At 45.5% G+C, this 19,181-nt stretch overlaps 1 pseudogene; it reads left to right on the plus strand.

The window, feature by feature from the left end:
• The first annotated feature begins 7,343 nt into the window (after positions 1-7,343).
• LOC116877450 lies at positions 7,344-8,184 on the plus strand (annotated as a pseudogene).
• The last annotated feature ends 10,997 nt before the right edge of the window (positions 8,185-19,181 follow it).

A 19,181-nucleotide genomic window follows, 5' to 3' on the forward strand; every position in this document is an offset into this window, starting at 1 on the left:
TTGGGAGTAAAATTCCCCGAAAACTTAGAATGTGCTTGTCTTTTCTTCCCAGCAATCCCATGAGCAAAAACTCATATCCAGAGGTTTTTCCTATACATACTTCTCAAGCTTCATTTGCTTATTTGCTTCCTCACTCATGCTTCTCTCTCGAGTTAAGAGTGGCTGTCTTGAGACTGTCTGTAATAATAGTCATGGATGGGAATGTCACATCCTTCATCAAATCTTTGTTAGTAAGTCTGAATAGAAGGGGCTTTTGTTGCTCAGTTATATTGTTTACTATTTGGGATCCAAAATGGATAGGCTTTTCTAACCCTTGAGAGCTAGTGTTTCTAGACTCTGTAGCCTCTTTTATGTCTGTTTGCAAACCAGCCAAGCTTTCTGAACACATCTCTTTCTTGTAATTCTTGCTAAGAGGAGAGTTGTGCAAATAATTACTTCCTCAATTCTGTGCCCTAGGTGTCTCCCTCACCTCACCTTAGTCCTTGACCTGGGAAAGGTCAACACATCCTATTACTCTGACTCTCTCCAACCGCTTCCCCTGGGACTATAGGCTTAGTAGGCATAATGTCTGCCACCGAAGGCAACAGTTGTACCAGATATTTGCCACTTTATGCAATAGGTTTCCTTCTTCCCAGCTTCTTAGATCCCTTTCTTCACTAATTACCACTCAACAGCTAAGCCAGTGCTGTGTCATCTCAGATTTTGGTTATAGCAACAGTCTGGTTCTGGGTACCAGTTTTTGTATTGCTTGGCATACCTCTAGATGCTATACCAAACCCTGGAATCCCAGCTTAAGACAATAGTAGTTATTTCTTCTCACAGCCAGGCCAACGTAGGCACCTTCTATGTGGTGGATTTAGGGCTTACGGTACTCTGCCACCTTGACTTCTGCCATACTCTGGCGCCATGGAGTCCTTCGCTTCCAGACAGTAAATCTGTGAAGACACAGAGGATCATCTATGGGAGGGTATTAATGGCCAGGCCTGGAGGTGGTACACATCAGTTCTGCCACATTCCATTGGGCAGAACTCAGTCATGTCTGTATCTAGTGCAAAGGAGCCTGAGGTTTATAACCTCGTCATGTGCTCGGGGACAATAGGGACCAGGCTTTGGTGAACACGTGAGAGCCTCATCGATAAACATTTACACGCCCCCCCAAAACCCTGAGCCATAAACCGACAACTTCACTGTGTTTTCATAACATGTTGGTCTCAATAAGGTCGGAAAGTGTCCTTATGGAGGTCTAAGTGCTTGAGTACATCTGAGAGTGAGAGTAAGGACTTCGGGTTGCTTTTGTTTTTAAGATTTTATTTATTTACTTGACAGGCAGACAGCGAGAGAGGGAACACAAGCAGTGGAAGAGGGAGAGGGAGAAGCAGGTTTCCCACTGAGCAGGGAGCCCGATGCAGGGCTTGATCCCAGGACCCTGGGATCATGACCTGAGCTAAACACAGACACCTAATGGCTGAGCCACCCAGGTGCCTCAGGACTTTGTTTTTAAATGTTGGGTTATGGCAACCATTTCCTAGGCACATTTTCTATATGGATAGAGTCAAACTTAGAATAAATTTGACATGTACTTCCTTCCTCTGATTTTTGTCTCTGTAGGTAAACCATGGATTGTCTGATGTCAGAGAACTTGTGCTAGTGGGACATAGGGAAATAGTGTCAGCATGGGGAGCATTTAGGGCTTTGTCAGAGTAAAAGGCTGGGCTCCCCTTTCTTCGGGAATGTTGACTGATGATGTTTTTGCCGAGAGCAGGACTTAAGTGCATGTAGTTTTGGAGTGTGATCCCACAAGTGCAATGAAGGAGGTGGGGGATGTAAGTCAGGGAAGAGAGAAAACCCAAGAAATAGGCTATCGTCAGGGACAACAGAGACTCAGTCCCAGCGGAGATCTCCTGATAAACCATGTAGGACATGCTTCAGAATCACCCCTCTGGAAGTCAAGGAGGCTGGGGCATTTTTCCGACCACGCCCATCCATGTTGGTTGAGGGTTGGCCCAGGAGCATGAAGTATGTCTCCCCTCGCTGTGGGTGATATTTACAAGCAGCCTAGCAAGCGCCTGTGACAGGTGGAGAGGAAGACCTCTGCAGACACGTGGGAGGGGAAGCTATGAGCCTGGCCCAGGAGCTTTCTGTCCATTGCTCAGGAAAACCCGGGTGGACCTGAGAACACGGAGCACCTGCTGAGATGGGAGGAGGCCCATGAAGCGAGAAACAAGGACTCACATGTAACACAGGCTCTCAAAATCCACCTAGCTGACTTCACAGGTTGTACCTGTCCTCTGGGTGGGACTGAACTGTGCCTCCTCTGTGTATTAACTAGTATTTGCAGCCAGCACTGATGCAGCATTCCCTGTGCCAGGAAAGGTACCGAGGGCTTGACAGAAATGATCTCATTTCATATTCATTGACCATCTACATGTACCAGGGGAGAAGCAAGAGATGAAGAAAACTTACTCTCTGTACTTAATTTAAACTCTGGCATGAGGGAGAAAGTGAACACAAAGATTTTATACAGTAAAGGATGTATTGGGATCCAGAACAGTTACAAATAATTATGAGGTCTCTGGGGCATGAAGCTGATCTCTGGATGGTAGATCAGTTGCCCTTAAAAGAAGAAGGAATTTGAACCTATCCTTGAAGGGTGGGTAGGAGTTTAAAGCGTATTAGGGGAAGTGCATTTGTGGACAAAGTGACAGAGTATTTGGGAAGATGGAGGGGAGGGGAACAAGATGGGCATTGCCAGGAATGGTCACAATATGATTGAACCTAGGAGTGAGACAAATCTGTAAGCCAGATGTGATACCAAGGTTGGAGGAAGCCAGATCCAGCATTAAACTGGGGATAGAGAATGTATCCAGTGGAAAGCAACAAGCATGTGGAAGAGAAGTTTTGGGGAGGAGCGAGATATAGGGAGGTGGAGGGAAATGATCCAGGAATAATACCTTGATTGCTAGATGTCTGTAGCGATCCATTCAATCACTCAATATATACCCCTCGTTCATTACTTTCATGCATTCAACAAATTTTTATGGAACACTCACTATGTTCTAGCCACGCATTTATATAAGAAGACTCAGTAGAGTAGAAATCTATGACCTCACAGAGCAGACACAGACAATACCGTATTTTAAAAAATACCTAGTATGTCAGATAAGTAGCAGGGAGAAAACCAGGCAGGGACTGGTGACAGGGAATACTACCTGGGAAGGAGGGCTGGTATTTTTTTTTTTTTTAAGATTTTATTTATTTATTTGACAGAGAGAGATCACAAGTAGGCAGAGAGGCAGGCAGAGAGAGAGAGGGAGGAGGAAGCAGGCTCCCTGATGAGCAGAGAGCCCGATGCGGGACTCGATCCCAGGACCCTGAGATCCTGACCTGAGCCGAAGGCAGTGGCTTAACCCACCGAACCACAAAGGTGCCCCAGAGGGCTGGTATTTTAAAGAGGGTGGTCAGGGATGGCCCCACTGAGAACAGGACATATGAGCAAAAGAGCTGAGGTTGCAGGGGATTGAGCCATGTGTCTACCTAGTAGAAGAATGCAATTACAAAGACCCCAGGCAGGAACAATGCCTCCCAGTCTGGAAACAGGAGAGAAGCTACGCATGGCTTGAACAGAGTGCGTGAAGAGCACAATGGTTGGTGTGAGGTTCGAGAGGGGAAGGTAGACCGGATGGTGAAGGTCAGTGGTTTTCACTGGGGTGGCACTGTTCGATAGTATTTCTGAAATTCATGGAGCTGTATTTGTTCTAGTGTAGCTGTGGCTAAATAGTTCCATGTTGAAATACATATTTTATTGTGGGTAACTTTCTTTAATTTTTGCTCTGTGTTTTAGATGGGGCATTTTAAGATTTTCATTTAAAAAAAAATGATGTGTGGAGGGTGGTGACGTTATCCTTAAATTCCATTTCTGGGCTGCAAAGGATGCGTTACACAATATTTGGTACTCTAGGAGCCTTTGAGTCAGACAGGGTCAAGAGCTTCTGAGGAAAGACCACAAAAGCCATTGTAAGGGCTGTGGACTTGACTCCAGAACAGAATGGTCTGAGGAGCGTTAAACAGAGAATGACCATGATCAGACCTGAGATTAATCTACCAGCTCTCACTGGCTGCTGTGTGGAGACTAGAATGCAGGGGGTGAAAGGAGAGAACTCTCCTGGAGAGAACCAGGAGACCAGTTGAGGTTACTGCAGCGTCTTTGTCTGTCCGGGCTGCTTAACAAAAGTACTGCTGACTGGGGGGCTTCTAAGTAACAGACATTTATTTCTTACTGTCCTGGAAGCTGGGAAGCCAATGATCATGGTGCTAGAGGACTTGGTGTCTGGTGAGAGCCCAGATGGCTGTCTTTTGGCTGTCAACTCACCTGGAGGAAGGGGCTCATTTATAAGGACACTAATCCCACTCGCAGGGGTGGAGTCGTCGTAACATAATCACCCCCCAAAGGTCCCACCTCCTGGTACCAGGGGATTAAGTTTCAAAATGAGTTTTGGGGACACACAAATGTTCAGAGAATAGCATGAAGTAATAGAACAGAAGATGGTGGTGACTTGGATGGAGATGGTAGCATGGAGCGAGTGAGAAGTGGTCTGATTCTGGAATATGTTTTGAAGGCGGGACCTGTAGGCTTTTCTGACAAATTTGATGGTGGAGTGTGAGAGAAAGAGAGGAATCAAGAATGACTCCAGGGGCGCCTGGGTGGCTCAGTGGGTTAAGCCTCTGCCTTCAGCTCAGGTCATGGTCTCAGGGTCCTGGGATCGAGTCCTGCATCGGGCTCTCTGCTCACCAGGGAGCCTGCTTCCCCCTCTCTCTCTGCCTGCCTCTCTGCCTACTTGTGATCTCTGTCTGTCAAATGAATAAATAAGAATTAAAAAAAAAAAAAAGAATGACTCCACATCCTGAGCATTGAAGGACGGTGGTATCATCAACTGAGATGAGAAGCCCATATGAAGATAGGTTTTAGGAAAACACCAGAATTTACAGGACACCAGCTATGTGTCCGGCACTATTTTCAACACCAGGAATTTTCACAGGTATGATGTGCCACATTGCATAAAGAAGTTCTTTGGGACAGAAGCTGAGGCCAGCAAGGATCAGGCTGGTCTGACATGCAGGATTCCAGTTAGACTGTATGTCCCCTGAGGTCAGAAGCAGGGGCTGGCATCTCGATCACTTGGCCACCCACTTAATACATGTTTGGCAACTATCTGCTTAGTGAACGATGATTCATTGTCTCTACTCCCCATAGTGATTCAAGTCAAAATGGAATAAAAGTCTGCCCAATGTGAAACCATTAAGTTTTAGACTCACTGTTCTGATTTTATTTATTTATTTATTTATTTATGTATTTACTGTTCTGATTTTAGACAGGGGTTTTTTATAGTCCATTCTAAACCTTCTATGGCTGCAGCCTCGCCAGGTCAGACACACCATGTTTTATCTCTGTATCCACAGGGCCAACCGTCTAGGAGGTTTTTTTGAATGAAAATTTATGGAATGGAACATTTTATGTGTTTTTAAAGAATACATTTCATTAGGCATATTTTTATGATATAATTACAGTATCCATTTGATACACAATCCATTTCATTCATTTCTCAGAGCTTTCCTTTCCATTTTAGAATTATTGTATATATATTCTTTATTAATTATCATTTTTATGACACTGTAATAGTCTATTGTATCTGGATAAACTATAATTCCATTATTTATTTCTTCATTATTCAATATTTATGATTCTTCCAATCTATCAAAATAATAAATAAGACCTCAATGAAACTTTCCTTAATGTAGATTTTAATGTTCTTTAGGTTACTCCAGTGAGGTGTTAAGATTTCTTGGTCAAGGACTGTGGTAGACATCATTAACATTTACCAACATCTGTTTCTTCACTGCTTTTGGGCTTGCAGAAAACTTCCTGTCTTAGCCTTCTTGCCATTGGGTAGAGCCATGTGATGTGACTAGGTCTAGCCAAAGAAATGTGAGGAGAAGGAAGAGGCAAACCTCACCTCTCCCAATGTGAGGAAGGTATGTCGAGTGAGCAAGAAGCCAATATTTGTTATGGTAAGTTGCTAGGATTCTAGAGTTAATTTGTCACCATAGCTAATCTATTCTATCCTGACTAATACACAGCCTTTGGACCTTATTATGGGTTAGGGTATAACCACGAAAATTGCATGATGGTTGATACAGAGTAGATACTCAAAGTGATTCAGTGAGGCTGGTTGCCAATAATACATGAAAATACCAATTTCATTGCTATCAGCAGTCATGGATTTATTATTTTATTGTTCTAGCCAATTTAATAGGAAAAAATCTTGCTGTGACCGACAGAAAATTGGCTAATTTCTTGGCTATTCAGAAGGCTGCATATTTTTTCATCTGTTGTTACCCATTTCCTTTTTTTGTATTATTTGTTCAAACTATTTCATCCATCCTCTGTAACTATTTATCGAAAGCCTTATTGTTTTAGATATTGGGGATATAGTGGTAAATGATCTCATTATCATAGAACTTTTGTTCTAGCAGAGAAAAATGACATGTAAACAAATGCTTACATATTTTAGGTAGTGGCAAGAGCTATGAAAATCAAGGTCAGCGGCTTCAAGATAGATTAGGTATGTCTTCACACAGGGGGTCATGCAGCATCTTTCTGAGAACATCACTTTTGAAGAAAGGGAATGAGCTAAGAAGATATCGGGTGGAAAGAATTCTCAGGTTGAAGGAACAGGGGCATACTTGATATTTCGGGGCCATAGCAAGAAGCCCGTCTGGCTGAAGCAGAATTAGCAATGGGAGAGTAGTAGAAGATGAAATTGAAGTGGTAACAAGCTAGAATATGGAGGTCTCCTAGGCTACTGGTTTTGTCTTTGGAGTGATATGGGAACTATTGGGGGCTTTTGAGCTGTAGGCGGCGGGGGTGGAGGGACGTGTGTGTGTATGTGTGTGTGTGATATGGCTTGCCATTTAAAAGGATTACTCTGGCTTCCCTGTAGATGAGATGACAGGGGAGCAAGCAGGGGACAAGTAGGAAGCTCTTGCAGTATTTTGGTGGAAGATGAAGACAGCTTAGATCAGGGTGATGTCATGGATAAAGTAAGCAGGGATCAGATTCTTGCTGTACTTTGTAGTGGCGCTAATAGTCTTTGATGATAGACTGGACACGGGGCTGACTCAGAGACACGAAGGAGTCAAGAATGATTCCAAGGTTTTTGACTTGACCAACCAGAAGAATATAGTTGCTGTTTATTCTCTTGCTTTATCAAACCATATTTGATATTTTTAGTGACTCCAGAAAGAGCCACAAGACATCAGAGGAGTAATGTGCTGGGGTGGACATAATGCTGGCTTTCTGGATCCAGGGGTCATCTGATAGACTGACAGCTTCTGGGTCTGAACGGGGTCCTTGCAACAGGGCAGCAGCTCCTGCCTTCTTTGGCTCTCCTTGCCATCTCCTTTTCACTCCCAGAAACTTGGCCTCTGGTGTGACTGTCTCTAATGGCATCAAGGGTTTCCTGATATGCAGGTGCACAAGCCATCAGTGCCAGAGGAGGTGAGAGGAAGCACAAGAAGGTGGTGCTCTAAGACCTAAGGGAGGACAAGAAGGTCCTCTGGGAGGAGGGCCAGGAGGTCCTGGTAGGTGATGTGGGCCCGTCTGGTGACAATCCCTGTGCCACCTTTGTCAAGACACTGGTGGCCAAGGACTGCCACTATATCCTCTCTGATGTGAACTAGGAGATAGAGGAGAGCAAGAAGGGGACCTTGGGTTTATCCCCGGGACCCCCGAGTCTGCAGTCCTTAGAGCTGGATCATACATGCCAGCTCCCAGGATATCATCCAGAAGAAGCTTGTGGGGATCAAGCATGAATGACAAGCAAACTGTTGGGAAGGTCAGGGGCCAGTACATCCTGGCAGAAAAGCTGGAGGCAGCACCCTTCCTCCCTGGAGGGGCAGCCTTTGAGAGCCCAGTCTAGCCCCCTGCCCGGAGCATCCAGCAGCCCCAGACCAGCCTGTCCGGATGGCACGCTGACCTGCTCTTGCTCGACCAGAGGGGCTGAGGGCAATCTCTTCACTGCAGCTGACACAGCACCCAGCCCCACCTCAGGAACCTTCTTCTTCCTTCCGTCCCTGAAGGCTCTAGCCTCTAGCCTTCCTAAACCACTTTTGTTTTTGTTTTCCTAAACCACTTTTGATCTGATTTCTCTTGGCTTGAAGTAGACCCAGGCACTGCAGTTTATGCGTTGGGGGTGGGGGGCGTGGGGTGGGGTCTGGATTTTTTCAGCAATAGTCCTGCTCCCCACTTGTTCTTCCTCATTCCCATACAGCCCACCTCTAACCACAGTAGTGACTCCGCTCTGTTTAGTTCGGGGTGTGAAGGGAATATTGTGGACAGGACCCCTCGCTGTCGGACTAGTTCCCCTCCCCCTTTCCCATGGTTGCAGCCATTTATGGAAGCAGGACAGTAAGAGACCTTCAGTTAAAACACACACACACACACACACACACACACACACACAGAGACACACGCACACCCCAATTAAAAAAAAGAAAGCAATTGTGGTCTGCTTATAGCCATGTTCAGGGGTGGGCCTATGACCTTAGATGCCTCCATCAGAGGCCCAGGACATACATTTAATAATTTAGGACAGCTATTCTTTCCACTAGAAATGAACAAGGGAGCATGCTCCCTGAGGCTTCCAGGAGTCCTTGAGCTTTGAGAGGAAGCAGCCCTAAAATAAACCTGACATCCTAGAAAACACAGAAAAGAGATAAAAGAAAGCTGGGTTCTTTTGTGACATGTCTGAGTCACGATATCCAGCCTGACCTGAAATCTATCCAGAGGCCGTTCAGTGACATGAGCTAATTAACTCGCTTTTCTTGTGTATGTGAGCTTGGGCTGTGTTTTCCGTTACTCGCCACCAGGCATATCTTAATTGACATAAGCAGCTTTCCCTGTAAATGCTGTCCACAACTCTCCGGCAGAATGTTCTCGCCACCTGGGATCTCAGAACACAGGAAACAGTCACCCCAGAAAATCTGCAAACCATTTGAGGCTTAGGATTGGAGAGTGACGTCATGTTCTGGGCGAGGAAAGGCCACCGTCAGAGGGTGCGTGGTCCAAACTCCTGGAGGAATGGATCCCAGGAACTGTCAGAGCAGCAGATATCACCTGGCATCCACTGGTCTCCGCTGCTCCCCCGGCAGGGAGGGCCGGGAGTTCCTGCTCAGACAGAGGGTCTCTGGCAACCTGCTCCTGAAACGAAATGGAAACTGATCCTGAGTGTGAAGTCTTCATGGATACCAACAGCCTACTTCAGCATTTGTTTCTGAAAATCCTTTACCCATCTGTGCTCCTCGCGAGACAGGTTCGTGACAAATAGGGCGAGCCGTGGGGTCAGATGGCCTGGACCTCTAATCCCAGCGCTAGGGGACCCAGAAGGGCTCTCGGGGTGGAGGTCAGCCAGCAGTGACGGACCCCGAGACATCCCACTCTCAGTAAATCCTCTGCACAGGGTAGTCGCTTGAGATCTGAGAGGGCTGCTGTGTGGTAGACGTCCTGGAGCCTCTTCTGCCCTAATTGTCTTGATTATCATCGAGTCTGAAAGGAATTCTGGTCTAATGACTAAGCGTCAGTAGTCCACAGCCAGACGGCGAGAGTGAATCTCGGATCTGCCATCTGCCGACTGGGCCAGTGACTTAGCCTCTCTGTGCCTCAGTTTCCTCCTCTGGAAAACGGAGGTAATACAAAAGTATCTCTTCGAGTTGCTCGGAGGATAAATGGGTTACTGCAGTAACTCTCAGAACAATGCCCGGTATCGGTGAATATTAGCTATTACAATGCCTGCAACTTGCTACTAAGTAATGGTACAGAGATGCCGAAAGGAGTTGAAAGAGAAGAATGAGAAGAACGAGAAAGGCATACATGAAGCAGAGAGTTCTCTTTAATGTCCAGCCAAAAAGAGAATGGTCGTGGTGCCTTTCCACGAGGCCCCGTCTTTTCTTTCCAGCCAGAGTAGAGTTTCTGGACTGGAACCGATGAGACGGAAGGGGAAGCCCAGCCATCTCCTTCCTGCTGTTGTCAGCCTTCAGGACCCGAGTCCGGTGTGGCTTTTCTTTCTTTCTTTTTTTTTTTCCTTTCTTTTTTAAAGATTTTATTTATTTATATGACAGAGAGAGATAGTAAGAGAGGGAACACAGCAGGGGGAGTGGGAGAAGGAGAAGCAGACTTCCCGCTGAGCAGGGAGCCCAATGCGGGGCTCACTTCCAGGACCTGGGATCATGACCTGAGCTGAAGACAGACATTTAGCCAACTGAGCCACCCAGGCAATCATACTTTACTTGAAGCTGACAGATGCCTTTCACAGCTCTCTATGTTCCTCTCCCAGTAGAGTCTATGGTCTTCCCATTTCACAGATGGAAAGAATGAAGTGTGGGCTTGCTGTCCAGGGTCCATAATATTCAGAAACATTCAAGCATCATGGATTCTTTGTTTTCCCTTCTTTATGTTTTTTATTTTCAAAATGTCCTAGAGTTTAAAAATGTATTGCTGTCAGGGCTGGGGGGGGGCGGTGTACCTGCTGGCTTAGTCAGGAGAGCATCTGACTCTTGATCTCAATTCAGGTCTTGATCTCAGGGTTGTGAGTTCAAGCCCTGCCCTGGGCTCCACACTGGGCGTGGAGCCTAATATATGTATATATATATATATATATATATATATATATATATGATCGCCTGGGTGGCTCAGTTGGCTAAATGTCTGCCTTCATTCGGATCATGATCCCAGAGTCCTGGGATCAAGTCCCACATCAGGCTCCCTGCTCAGCAGGAAGCCTGCTTCTCCCTCTGACTGCCGCCTGCTGCTCCCCCTGCTTGTTCAGTCTCTCTCTCTGACAAATATATAAGTAAAATCTTTTATAAAAATGTGTTCCTGGGTGCCTGGAGGGCTGAGTCAGTAGAGAATGTGATTCTTGATCTCAGGGTCATGAGTTTGAGCCCTCCATTGGCAAGGAGCCTACTTTAAAAATATGAAAAAAAAAATTTAAAAAATGTATTGTTAATTTTCTCTTATGTTTTAATAATGGTGGTTAACACATTGAACAGCCTATGTACCAGGTGCTGTTTTTAAGAACTTTAAATGTATTAAGTCATTTGCTTCTCACAACAACCCAATTTGATAGCCACCAGTATTTTTCTCCTCTTACAGATGAAATCACTGAGGCACTCTGACCTGCCATGATTTGGTTTGAACTTTGACAGTTTGATTTCGGAAGCAATACACTTAATTCCTATGCTAGTTTATGTGTTCGTAGTGGAATTTTAGTAACAAATTGCTTTGCTTTAACAAAGCAAAAAAATTTTTAAAAATTATAATGCCAATACTCAGATTTAACTATGGTTAAGATTTGGTGTAAATTAATGACTCTAAACGGGCAGGGGATGGAAGCGGAAGGGAAAGGCATACATGGGGAGGAACTGGGTAGCTTTTAAAATATGCTTGTGCTTAAGGTATTTGTAGCCAAGAGGGAAGCGCAAGCATGAGGATTTGGGGGGGGAATAAAAGGTTAGGTGATACTGATAAATGGCTTCTCCTTTCCTCTTCCATATTCCAATGGTGCCACTCCTGTCCCAGTTGAAAGCCATTGGTGTATCTTTCCAATCTTTTTTTTCTATGCATAGCTTCAGGGGCACACATAAATATACACTTATAATAACAAATCAGAAACCAATAAATGGTAGCAAAACAAACAAAACAAAACAAACAAACAAAAAAAACCTAAAAAGTCAAGCAGGAGATGCTGGCCCAGAGTATGCTGAAGTCCCTAACTGCCCTGGATTCGTGCTAAACCTCTGAGGCACATTAGTAAGACAAATCCAAGTTTCCAGGTTGGAAGCTGATGGCTCTCTCAGCATCAACAGTCCTTCCTTAGAGTGTGTTGTTCTGTGATTTGGCAGGTGGAAGTGGCCAAGTTATTCTCCGGCCCGGGTTCTCCCTGGGGCCTTGGACCCGGGGCCGAGCTGTGCTTTATAGTCTAGCAGAGGAAGCTCCATGCCAGGGCGTTTGTTGGACAACTGCCTGTGCTCAGATTACTAACCATTCAGGCCCGCACGAGTGCATGGGACAAATCCAGCAGGATGCCTGGTGTGTTCTGGAAGGAGTGAGGGCAGGAAGAAGGGAGAGCAAGAATGAGGTTCTTCCTGTCTCTGCTCCCTGTGACAGCCCATCATAGCACCTGCGACCCCACTCCTAGGTGCTGACTTCCTCTCCCGCCCCGGTCAGCGGGCTGTGTGCTACTTATGTGCAGGAAGCAGGTCTGGCGATTTTCTCTTTCTTCCTCTTTGTATCTTGCTTGCTTGGAACGGTGCCTGGAACAGAGGGAAGCAGCAGCTTCTTGTCGGGATGAATAATGGCATAACCGCAGCTAATGTCTAGAGGCTGCTCTGTGCCTCAGAGACAGGCTAAGCAGGCAAAAGTTTCCTTTCCCATCTTCGCAACAGCCTCTTAAGGGAGAGTCTAGATTCTATTATTCTCCCCATCAGAGAGCTGAGGAAATGGGACAGGGAGAGGGTGAATGACTTGCCCAAGGTCACACGGGAAAGCAGCTGTGGGAAGCTGAGCCCCAGGGTTCAGATTCATGATGCCTCCTCTGTGCTGCTTCTCTCATCCTGTCTCTCCTCCACTTAAATGGCCACAGCGCTCACCGTAAGATTTCACTTCATCGCACGACTCCCTGATTAAGAACCGTCGAGGCTGTCTACTGCTGTCCCAGTCAGCTTCTCACTGCAGAGCCGTATCTGAGCCCAACCTGGTTTACGAGCTGTGTGAGCCTGGCCACGTCCATCTCTCTCCATTCACGCTCCTTGACCGTAAAGGGAGGACGGTGAGGAGACTGACTTTGTACCACACCAAGGACGCTTAGTCATCATAGACATGGGAACAGCTTAGAATGTGGATTTGGAAGTTTTTTCAATCAAGGGTCAGATGGGAAATATTTTCAGCTTCATGGGTCCTGCGGCCTCTCCCAGCCACTCTGTCACTGACGCGTGAATGCAGCCACAGGCGACAGGGAATGGAATGAGTGCGTCCGGGGGCCAATATACACTTATTTATGGACACCGAAATGTGAACTTCCAGTAATTTTCATGTGGCATGAAATATTCTTCTTTCTATTTCCCGCCAACCATTTAAAAATGTAGGAACTTTTCTTAGCTCGTGAATGGTACAAATACAGGCACCAGGCTAGTTGTGACCCGAGGCTGTAGTTTGCCGACTCTTAGTTCAGAATATTGTCTGGTGCAGAAGAGCTTAATAAATCCAAGAGAAACGGTGTGAAGTAGGGAGACAAAGGAGGAGTTTGTACAGGGCTGAGGGCTTTGACTTGGTAGGGATGTGTGGATGGAAGGGACAGGCCAAATATAAGAGACTAAGCCGAGGAACAAACATCTCTGAGCCTTGATGGTGGCCGGGCACCCCTTCCTGCATATCCTACCATCCCATCCTCCCACTGACCCTGCACTTTCCTTCCTGTTTACAGAGGTGATGAATGAGCCTCAGAGAGGTTAAGTAACATGGCCAGAGTTGCACAGCTTGTACATATTAGGATCAGAATCTGAACCTGGTTTTTATAGGATACCAAACACTGCTTTTTCTACTGTATTATCATGCACTGAACACATAATGAGAGCCTGTGATGTGTATGGTGCTGTGAACTGGGAACACAGCAGAGTCAAAGATTTAGCTCTGACCAAATGAAGGGTGGTCTAATAGGAGATCAGTATCCAAATAAGCAATTAATCTCAGGATGAAAACTCCCAGGCTGAGAACACACGGGAGAGGCTCAGAGTTGGAAGGTTCTAACCCACATCTGAGAAATCAGGGAAGGCGTCCTGCAGGAAGTAATGTCTAAATGAGGCTGCAGGTCAGCAAGGAAAAGACCCAGGAAAGCACCAAATAGAGAATTATAATACTACAGTACAGTGTCTTGCCTGTTTGAGTCTCCCGCTGGTGCCCCCTACCCCTGAGAAATCTGGTTCTTAGATTTAGGGCCTTTGAAGGGCCAGTGGTCTTCCCCGGGGGGGTCCCTGAGTCTTCTGGCCTTAGGTGTTCTCTGCCCTGATCTCTCCCTTCCTGAAATGCTACAATCGTTTGGCCCCACACCTCCCTGGAGATGAGACTCAGCCCCCTTTTCTGTTTTTCTCATTACTTCCAGTATTCTGTGAATTTGGTAAACCTGATTCAAGATTTTGGTGGAGGGCGGGGATGCTACGGGGAGGGGTCACTTCTGGAGCCCAGGGTTTCCGCCCTCTCCTGGCCCTCACTTCCTTTCTGGAGTTGCAAACAAAATCCTCCCTTTGTCTCGCTGGGAGTGTCCCACCCACCTCCGGCCCTAAGGATCTCGGTTTCTACTTGTAGCACTCCAGCTAAGTATTTTCTCAACAAAAACAGGTCTACCTTCCTAACAGGAATTCCGATGAATAAAATGTTCTCCTCTTTACACACAGATTGTCTCATTTGCTCCACCTAGCAAGCCTCCGGCATACTGCCGTTGTCCCCATTGTACAGACGGGAAAACTCGGTAGCTAGCCCAAATGATAGTGTTGAGCGTTAAGGATTTGTCTGATTCCCAAATCTTTCGCAGACACTCGGTTTTGTTTTCTAATACCAGCTGATTGGGTCTGGAGAACGCACGGTATATTCATAGCCAGATGCCAGGTCCGTAAAGAACATTAATTTCACCAGCGACACCGATGAAGGGTTATAGTGTTTGGTTTGGGGAGAGAACTGCAGCCCGGCTGCAGGCACCTCAGAACACTGGGGCCTGGGGCTCATTCCCCCCAGCCTGGCCTGAGAACATTCCTGAAAGTGGCAGTGCGGTTCCTTGATAACTAAGCAGACGCTGAGGAGACAGGGAGAAGAGGAAACAGGAAATGAGGAGAGAGAAAAGGAAGCTGAAGAGAGTCGGTTCGGTGTTCAACAAACAATTTGAAAATTAAAGTGAATCCTGCTATTGAATCCAGAAACTCTAGAGAGGTTCACACGGGCCAAGGTTTTTGGCCAGACCTTCAGAGAGTTTGGTTCCAAGCTGGGGAAATGAAGTTACTATGAAGCCAGAGTCTCAACATATGAATCAAAGCCTCCTTTTCAACATCCAGAAGAATCTGGGGACGGAGTCCCTGGGAGTTTCAGTGCTGCAGGCTTTGGACCCCGGCCACGTGTGGTTATGTGAGTGCGTGGCCCCGTGTGTGCCCAGAGGAAAGCTTGACGTGCAGCAGAGAACAGGGAGCCCCGCCTTCAGGAAGCCTTGAGCGAGGAGCAGCTAAAATGTGCTTCCTCTTCCCCTCCTCTCCAGCCCTGAAGGTCACTGTGGGCTGACAAGCCCTTCCCCCACACCCTGTGACTGAGTTCAGCTCCCCTCACCCCACCCCTACCCTCACAGGGGTCCTGGGCTGAATCTGAGAGATGGTTCTTTACCCCCATCGCTCTCCTGGCTGGGCTTTCCCACCTTTGCACTTCTGCTCTCAAAGATGAAGGGAAAACAAATGCCATCATCACGCTGGCAGACACCGGCTGGCCCCAGAGGTCTGCTTCTGTTTCAGGAGGGTAGGACAGGGGGTAGCTCTGGAAGGAGGAATTCCGCCTCAGCATCCAAAGCAAAGATTGGTTAGAACAGTGTCGGGTCCGCAGTATCTGCTGTACAGCTATTAGCTTTCGTGTTGTGTCCTCGCCCATCTTCTGGGGGTGCTAGGGTGAGCAGTGAACAGAAGAAGGTGGGGGCTGACGGGGCCTTGAAGGTTAAATATTTGAGAGGCAGATGAGGCAAGTGCATATACAAAGCCCACGAGAGGGAATTAGCAAGGTGTCTTTGTAGACAAGAAAGTGGACCAGATGGGATGGAAAGACACATTCCCATAAGTAGTGGGACCCCCTTAACATCCTTGGGGCCATGTTATGTAGGGTCTTGACTGCCAGGCAAGGGTGTTTGAACTTAATCCTACAGGTAATGGGGAGCTGGATGATTTGGATTTTAACACCCATATTGTTTTGCTCTCCTAGACTAAGACTTGTTTGTTTTTTTTTTTAAGATTTTATTTATTTATTTGACAGAGATCACAAGTAGGCAGAGAGGCAGGCTCCCCGCTGAGCAGAGAGCCTGATGTGGGGCTCGATCCCAGGACCCTGGGATCATGACCTGAGCCAAAGGCAGAGGCTTTAACCCACTGAACCACCCAGGCACCCCCTAAGACTTCTTCTTCTTTTTTTTTTTTTTAAAGAGTGAAACAATTTATTCTAAGATGCAGTTCCCTGTAGATCCAATTTTCTAAGACTTGTTTTTAATTGAGCTCCTACAAAGGTCAGAGGTACAGAGTTGAGCTTGATGTAAAGTTGAACTCCTACCTTGCCTTTGGGTTCTCTGTCTTTCCTCTCTCCCTCCCCACTCCCTTCTGTCCTCTTCTCTCCTCCCTGCCCTCTTAGTTCCCCTCTGTACATTCTACCAATTCTAAAACTCCATGCATTGTATCTTTCTCATAGTTGGTAACTAATCCTGGGAATCTTCACATCAACTGGTGAGAAGTTTGGAAATGTGACAGGTTCTTTTTTTTTTTTTCTTTTTAAAGTAGGATTAGGCAGCTAATTATACATTCCACAGAGAAAGGAAAGTGTCTAATTTCTCGTCTCTGAGGTTGTCAGATCCCATCCTGTTCTACCAGAGACTTAATTTATCCTGCCACGCTTATCATGGGATAGTCCATATGAAGCTCTAACGTGAGTTATCTGTGGGTCTCTTTCTCCCCAATCCTAATAGACCAATGCTTTTCAACCAGGGAACAGTTTGCTCCATTGGGGACCTTTGGAAATGTCTGGAGACGTTTTTGGTTGTCATAACTTGGGTGGGGATGGAGGGTAATATGGTACCGGTATTTAGTGGGAGGAGAAAGAATGCTGCCAAACACCCTACAATGCACAGGACACCCCCCCCCCCAACACACACACAACAAAGAATCATCTAGTTCAAAATGTTAGCAGTGCTGAAGCCTTTGATGGAGACAGGAAAGTGGAGTGAACTGAGTTAGTATCTGTGTAGATAGGAGAGGGTTGGGGCAAGATAACTGATCTGAGGAAAAGTTGCACGGGAAGCAACTGTTCTGAGAAGCATTTGGCTTAGAAAGAAGACCAGAAATTTTTAATATACTACTTATGAGCAAATACAATGTGCCTATTTTTACTAGCTCCTCCACGGAAATATCAGAATTTTAGTATATTGACCCTCATGATAATTAGTCTACCAGACACTTGTCACTGGAAGTCACCATTTGTCAGGTGACTTGTGAAACGTGATGTCTTCATGGCTTCTGAAGTGCTAGCCACGTGAGTAACTATTGCTATGTTTGGCTTTATTGTGAAGGCCCGTGTGGCTTTGACTTTAGAAACATAGGTAATAGTCTTGGAAGGGAACAGGTAGCAGACAGCCATTTTGGTGGCGAATACATAGTGCCTCAGGCATTTTTATATCCAAATGGTAAGCCATGAAACTTGACCCTCTTAGGAAGAAAGTGGTTGATTATTCACTGCACTTGAGGTATGGAGACTGATCCCAGTGGTTTGTGGGTCTATGATGTCTCTCTCAGATCAGATGGTCTTAGTTCTCTCCACAATAAGCTCTTCTCACCAGGCTTGGTCCTCAGCCCCATTCTCTTCCCTGTCAGCACTCATTCCCTGGTGTCCTCATCCAGTCCCAAGGCATGTGTCCTCTTCATATGCCAGTGGCCCTTCATGCTCACAGGCAATCCCACTGCATTGTCTTGCTTCCCTGATGGACCATTTCTCACCTTCCTTCTCCTCAAACTTCCACCATCCCTTTCCCCATCTCTGCCCAGATGACCTCGTTTCCTATTTCCCTTAGCAAACAGAAACTCTCAGGAGAGACTTCTGTAGCTTCTGCCACATCCATTGGCATCTGTGTCCTTTTGTTCTTCTTTCCCTCTAAGTCACTGTGGTCTAACTCTAGGTTCTTCCCCTCTACGTACTTGGACATCATTTGCCTTCTTTCCCCTGAATTTATACTTCCCCACCCTTGCTCACCTGGATCATTTCTATCCGTTTATGTACAACATATTCCGTATTTAAAAAAGAAGTCTTCCTTGACCCTGCATTTCCCTCTAGTAATTGTCCCAGTTTCAGTTTCATTTAATAGCAAAAAGGTTGCCTCCCTAGCCTCATTCTCTCCAACTTGTCTCTCCTGAACCCTTTTTACTTACACTTTCATCCCATCAAACCAACAAAACCTGTTCTTGTCAGGTTTACCACAACCTCTCTTTGGCCAAACTCAATGGTTAATTATCAGTCATTGAGACATGCAGTGTGACTCCCAGGACAGCTAGTGTGAGTGTTTCCTTAGTGAAATATCTTCAATCCAGGGAAGATTTAGAATTAATTACAGAAATGAAGTAAATCAGAGCCATAGTATTGTTTTTGTAATGTTAAATTTGGAAATAATCTGCATATATTTGATATTTTAACATTTGTAATGTGTAGTACTTGGAAAGTTTAAATGAATTAGGTATGTTGGAAGACAAGATGCTATATTCAGAGGCTTATAAAACTAATTTTATAATTTATAATTTATAATTTTATAAGCCTTTATAAGAGGCTTATAAAACTAATTTATTATCGATTACAAAATTTTGAACTGGTTACACTACATTTATAAGTATAATCTTATTGGTTTTACAAGAATGATTGAAATAGGAATTTTTTTCTTTTTTCTTTTTTTTAGTCAATGAATTCATACTTAGTTAATTAACATAGAGGGTCAGAGCCAAAACCTGGATTCTAGAGCCAAGCTTTATGGGTCACAAAGCAATTCAGCTATTATTAGCCGTATGACCTTGTAAGAATTACTCTCTGTACCTCAGTTTTCCTGTATTTAAGATAGGGATAAGAATAATATGATTTATCTACTGGAATTTCTGTGAGAATTATAGGAGTTGATGATGTAAATTGTTTAGAACAGTTTCTGAACATGGTAAGGGCTGTGTTAGCTGTCATTGAAAAACAAATCAAATATATTAAATTTATAGATATATTTAAGAACCTTTAAAGTTGTTTAGTGAACTAAATCTAAATGGAACAAACCCTTAATCAAAGCCTCCCATAAAATAAGTTGTTAAGATTTCCTTTG

The sequence above is a fragment of the Lontra canadensis genome, unplaced genomic scaffold, assembly GCF_010015895.1.
Source record: "Lontra canadensis isolate GAN:19392208 unplaced genomic scaffold, GSC_riverotter_1.0 scaffold52, whole genome shotgun sequence".
Lineage (NCBI taxonomy): Eukaryota > Metazoa > Chordata > Mammalia > Carnivora > Mustelidae > Lontra > Lontra canadensis.